The sequence below is a fragment of the Bidens hawaiensis genome, unplaced genomic scaffold, assembly GCF_021521415.1.
Source record: "Bidens hawaiensis isolate Kalapana, Puna unplaced genomic scaffold, B.hawaiensis_p1.1 tig00012275_1, whole genome shotgun sequence".
Taxonomy (NCBI): domain Eukaryota; kingdom Viridiplantae; phylum Streptophyta; class Magnoliopsida; order Asterales; family Asteraceae; genus Bidens; species Bidens hawaiensis.
Genome location: NW_027491996.1, coordinates 524,838 through 531,141, shown reverse-complemented (window position 1 = coordinate 531,141; position 6,304 = coordinate 524,838).

Sequence of the window (6,304 nt, the reverse complement as noted above, 5' to 3'; positions counted from 1 at the left end):
AAAACAACCGTACAAGCAAAATCTTTACAAAACTAGACAAGGCATAAACAATAACAACCATCCACTTGTTCATTTTTTGTTACCCTTAATCATAATGTAATAACAACAAGATGCCATAATTGAACTACTTAAACACAAAGCCTAACGGCAAAAATAAAAATTAAGTAATTAATCTAATCACGAAATAAACAAAGCTAGAAGTAAAGTGTCACGCCGTAACTGATCTATCTTTTCGGTATTCCCCTTCTATATCAAACTTATATTTTTAATTCCCGTATTGCACTTATACCATCATTATCCATTCCAGCTATCCCTTACCAACAGCCTTCACTTTCACGACAGATGCTATTACAAAATACCCAAAAAATTGCAACAAAATGCATGACCTAAGCTGTTTATGATAATCAGCTACAAAGATAGCTAAAAATAACAAGTCAAAGTTAAAAAAAAATTAGTGTCCAAATATATTTCGACATAGATATTTTATAACTGAAAGTAAATAAGGTGTGCATTACTGCTATCAAAATATCATCACTTTCAACATTAACATCTTTTATTTATTTTTACATATGTACCTATACAAACATGCAAAAGAACACAAAACAATAAGAGTGTAAAAACAAACCGTAAACCACACCGTTCGCTACAGTTTAAAATTTTGAAACCGACGGGCTGTTAGAAAAAAAACAATCAAAGCAGATCAATGACCAATTTAAACAGTTTCATTGTTTTAGACTAAACCATAATCACCCCTAAAATTACATGTTACAAAATTACTCTACATGTGCAGTTTGTTTGGTGATTTTATTGGTCTTGCAAGGGTTAGTTTGGGTTTATAATGTCTGGTTGGTTCAATTAGTTGGAAGCTGGAGGTTTTGAATTGGTTTTTGGAAAACTGATGAACGATAAGAAAGTAAATACAATTAACATGATCTTTATGGCGAGACTCAGTTTTTGTTCGTTTAGTTTCTTTAATCTAGACTATAAACCGAGACAACCAGCGAATCTGAATGTTGTGTCCGGTTCATGTGTATGGTCTAATACGATTCGGCTTCAGGTCGTGTTAGAGTCAAAATTTTGGACTCATGTTAAACCGGACATGCCAAGTTGCGAGCATAACCCGTTTAACAAAATTTTTATAAAATTAGTTGAAGAACTAAATAAAAATGTGATTAACCACAAGAAAATAATATGCGGTTAACATGATCTTTATGACCCACTTGGTTTTTGTTTGATTAGCTTTTTATTTAAACCGCAAACCAAGCCATCCCGCAAATATTAATGCCCTATTCGGTTCATGTGTATGATACGATTTACGGTTTCAGTTCGGGTCAAAATTTTCAGTTCATGTTAAGCTGGACCTGCCAACCAGCAAACACTGCCCATTTAATAATATATTTCAAATCATAAAAATAAATAAGAAAACCGGCTGATACCTCGATGAAACAAGCGTAAACAGATGTGCTTTCACGGGCCTCCCAGTTAACCCGTTCTATAGCTTGTCTAGCCTTTTCTTTTAATTTCTCGAACCGTCAACATATTGAAACATAATCTGTAAACAAGAGGTTATGCGAACACCAAGATGCATTTAAAAAAGATGCACAGAAACTATAAAATATAATAATACAATATAACTTATAAGGCAAAGTTTTACAAAGATGTTCAAAATAGTTCAAAAAATGGTTCCAGTCCCTTGTCTTACAATCCTGGAAATAGAACTTTATGGCAAAAAATATGATCAACAGAACTGATCGTTGATATTTTAAAAAATTCTTTTTACATCACATGTTGTAAAATTTATCAATATTTTTGGGTTCGTTTATATTCGTTCGTTAACATTTTAATATACATAAACAAGCTTAAATGAACATAAATAAAAGAGCATTAAATAAACGTAAACAAAAAACATAAATGAACTTCCCGCCAAACGGTTTACTAAACGTCCAGTTCGTTTGCAAGCCTAATTTGGGTGATAGATTTTTTTTTGAACGGCCAACTAAGTAACGCCGGGTACTCCGTACGCGGCCCCCATTGGCTAAAGGTAGCCCGAGCCGGCCACTAGTCTGGGCGGACGGAGCCCGTAGCGGTCCACCTATTGAGGGATTCACCGGATAAAACCCGACCCCCACGCCCGCCATCGGCACGACAGCGAGTAGCCGGTAAAACCGGGTGAGATCAGGACTCGAACCCTGGCAAGCCAAGGTCATCCCTCATATCTCCCATATAAATTGGTGGTAGTGAGGTTTGAACCCCCTATCTTTCACTAGTAAAGTGAGTGCTTTACCATTGAGCCACAACCAAATTTATAATTTGGGTGATAGATATGATTACATTATATATGTGTTACAATAAAAAACAGTTTTTTTATAAACAAAGTGATATAAAATGCAATTTCCAAATTAATTTAACTTTACCTTCGAATTGAAGATAAGACATAGCCCAAGTCTACCTAACCCATGCAACAAGTAAATTATCGGAATTAAAAAGAAGAATGAACCCTCTCTATATGTATTTTATTAAACTGTAAAGCAAAATGGCGGTAATTTCTAGAGCTACTAAAAATTTTAGCTCCACATCAACCTATTAATGTGATCCCGAGTCCTGTATATAACAAAAAATGTAGTAAATATCATACTTTGATGTAACAACTGTATAATATAAAGGCACGTCTTGTTTAAGTGGACTGTTGTGGTTCTTGATCTAAAATATATCTCAAATTTTCATATAATTGGTTCTTTTTTTAATATTAAATGTGACAGAGAGATCTTATTTTAGCAAGATAATTACTCAAATAACGCATACAGATAACAATTTGTCAACATATAAACAACCATCTTCTGAACATAACAGAATTAGATACCACAAATGCACATGGGTTGTTTGACAACAGATATTGTTCAAATACTCAGCCATGATTTAGCCGAGTTTAACACATAATGGACAACGACAAACACTAACATCTTGTTAACTTATATAGCAATCGATAACGGAAAGCAAAAACTCATAAAACTGATTTAAAAAACAAGCATTAAATCTTCAGAATAACTCAAATACACATTTCACCAAACAACCTTTCAATTCATAAACTGAAATAAGCTTAACATTTCCATTTCAAACATCTAAAATAGAGTACACTCTCCTAAAATTTGTGCTAAAGTGATTAGCTTGACATTTGATACCTAATTAACACAAAGTGGCATCTTATTCTTCAAAGACAAAGATCTACAATAAACTGATCGACCAATCTAACCTCAAAACATTTACCTTAAATAAACCAAAAATAAGAAACACTAAACTAATAACTTAAACAATACCTTACTCAACCAATGGCATAAACTGAGTTCTCGCTGGAGTGTGACGTAAACCTGAAAATAACACAAGTAAGGGATCCGGATGTTTATATACTAATAAAATTCCAACGTGAGTGTAAGTTTTACCTGATTCGTTGAACAAGAACGATTGTCCTCAGATCTTAGTAGCTGGAAAGTCCAAGAACCGTAACCGCAACCGATCTTCGAAGAGGAAAAAACACCACATATACAAAGAGATATCAAAACAAGAAAAAACACCATAAAGAAAGTCAAATACCAAAGAGATGAGAACTACGCCAGATCTGCACCAAGAGACACACGATTAACACCACGATCTCCAAAGATGGAATGGTAAAATTCGCCAGTTGAGAGAAAATGAAGTTGTGGACCGGATTTCAAACGCAAAACCATAAGAGAATGGGATATGGGCGGGATTTCAAACAAAACCTCATATCCAAAAATTAAGTGCAATTAATCTTTGGAGAGTTTTTAGTGAAATTACTTTCTTGTACATTAGGCTTTTAAGTCATGTAAAACTCATACTTTTAAGAGTTTTTAGTGAAATTACTTTCTTGTCCTTCCTATATATATTATAATATATATATATATATATCAACAATTTTGATTACACATATTTAATATGTAAATTATATCTATAAGAACATGGATACATGACTTTTTTCTTTGTATTTTGTTTGTAATTTTCTTCGGTTTTACTAATTTTCTTCATTTTGTATCTTGAAAGATATGACATAATTTTTTTTATGAGAGCATAAGTTGGAAATGTTAACTTTTCAACATATGTAGTGAATTGACAAGTGAACCACCACATATCTGGTTGATACAAGTATTCTTGTATAGTTTTTTCTTTACTATTTGAAGAACTAATACAAACTGTAAAGCTTTTTAACTTCAAAATATGCATTATACTATGAAATTGGTGTAGTAATAAGTGACTGTTATTAATTATGATTTATTCGACTGGTTGTAACAATTATGCTTTTATTATTGATTTGGATTCAATATCAATGTTTTAACAATCGGTTGTTTTCATTTTAATCTATGTTCATTTATTATTCATGTAACCCTAAATCTATTTTAGAGCATATACTATGATTGTTGGTTCGATTTGTGTTCGATATAAACTCTACATTTTAATCATTATGCATCTAGAATAAAAAGGTTTTATTTATGTCATTGTTAGTATATAATTAATTTTTCTTCTTTTGAAGTTATTGCAGAGTATGAGGAAATTTAAAACAATTAGTTGTACTTGAAATGAGTGCAAATTTAGGAAAAGGTTCATGGTTCAAACAGAACTAACTTGAAATTTGTAGAAGTTTTGTGATTAGCTATACTTGAAATCGGTAAAAATTTGGAAAAACATTCACAAGCCAGCCAAAAATTTGTAAAAGTTAGGCAATTGGCAATAGTTGAAATGTGTCAAAATTTGGGAAAAGGTCGCGGTCGATCTGACTCAACCAGACCGAAAAAGTTTAAATTTAAAACGATTACTATCTTGAAATACATAAATTTTTTTCTTAAGAAAAAAATATTAATGTATTATTAAAATCATTAATTTCATTTAAGTGTTTAAATACTTTTTCATATAGAGAAGAAAAGTATTGTCAATTTGTTTTTTTATTATAATTAAATAAGTCATGAATCGTATTTATATTTGCATATATGCTGTGAGTGACCTGCTAATCCTTTTCTTTTACTGCTGCTAGCTCAAGTACTTGCAAACTGGTTGGGTTGACTAATCCTTCAACACCTTCCTCAATTTCCTTCGAATTTTAAAAATACTGCACAACGGGTCGGGTTGAGTGACCCGCAATTTTTTCTGTTTTTTTTTTTTTTGGTTTCCCATCTTTCTTGAAAAAACCTTGATGAAGTTTTACTTTTACCCTTTTCTATACATTAATAGAATTCACTGCTACAATAATGGGTATTTTGGATAATTTAAATATATAAAATTATATATTTAGACATGTAAAAGTGAGTTGTATACTTGTAACGTAGATTTTCATAGTTTATCTATGAAATATATATGTATAAAACATCATTTACTAACTTCCCATCTTCATGATTTACTGTTTTGTAGGAACGATTATTGTTAAAGCTATTAAAGCAATGAAAATAATTGAAGAACAAGCACTATAGAAAAGCAAGCAGAAGATAATGGTGGAGTGTTTGACTTCTGATTTTTCCGAGGTGATTTAAAAGCCATAACCATGTTAGCTAACTTAGACGTGGATGTTTTTTTTCCCATAATATTAGTGCGTGTAGTATACGTGGATGCTAATGGTTTGTAATTATATATATTACAACATCATGCATGTTGTTCGAAAGCATGGAAGAAACTTGATCAAAGGATTACATAGAAGATATAACAATGTTGTATTCATGTGAGTTAGTTATTAGCAAATTTTACACTTTAATAGTACTAATTTAAGAATAGAAATGTTATTAGTTTACTACTGTATTGATTTATGTAATAGTCGTAGGAGTTTCAACTTGAGATCAATGTTTTTTAATATAACATGTCATTACTTTAGTGAAAAGTAAATGATGAATTTGTTATTCTGTTGTACAAACACGCATTCGTTTTGTTTGTTCAGCTCATGTAGTATACAAAGATACTAATCATTTTTAATTATTTATGTTATAATATTATTTTCTTTTATTGTTTTTATTTTAGTAACACCGGGGTTCTAACCTAGTTTTACTAATATCTCAATGCCCACTGAACTTTCAAGGCTCAGGTCACTAAGAACTTAATTTTGACTAAAATTCTAAATATCATTTTGGCTGGCTCATTATTCATAAATTGTTTTTTTTTTCACGCAAACCCCAATGGTTCTTTTAAATTCGTCTAACTATCAAATAAAACTCTATAGACTGAGAAATGATAGAATGTATCTGAAATCTATAAGATTGGTGAAATAAAAACTAAAATAATACACACTTTGTTACCTTATCGATAAATACAC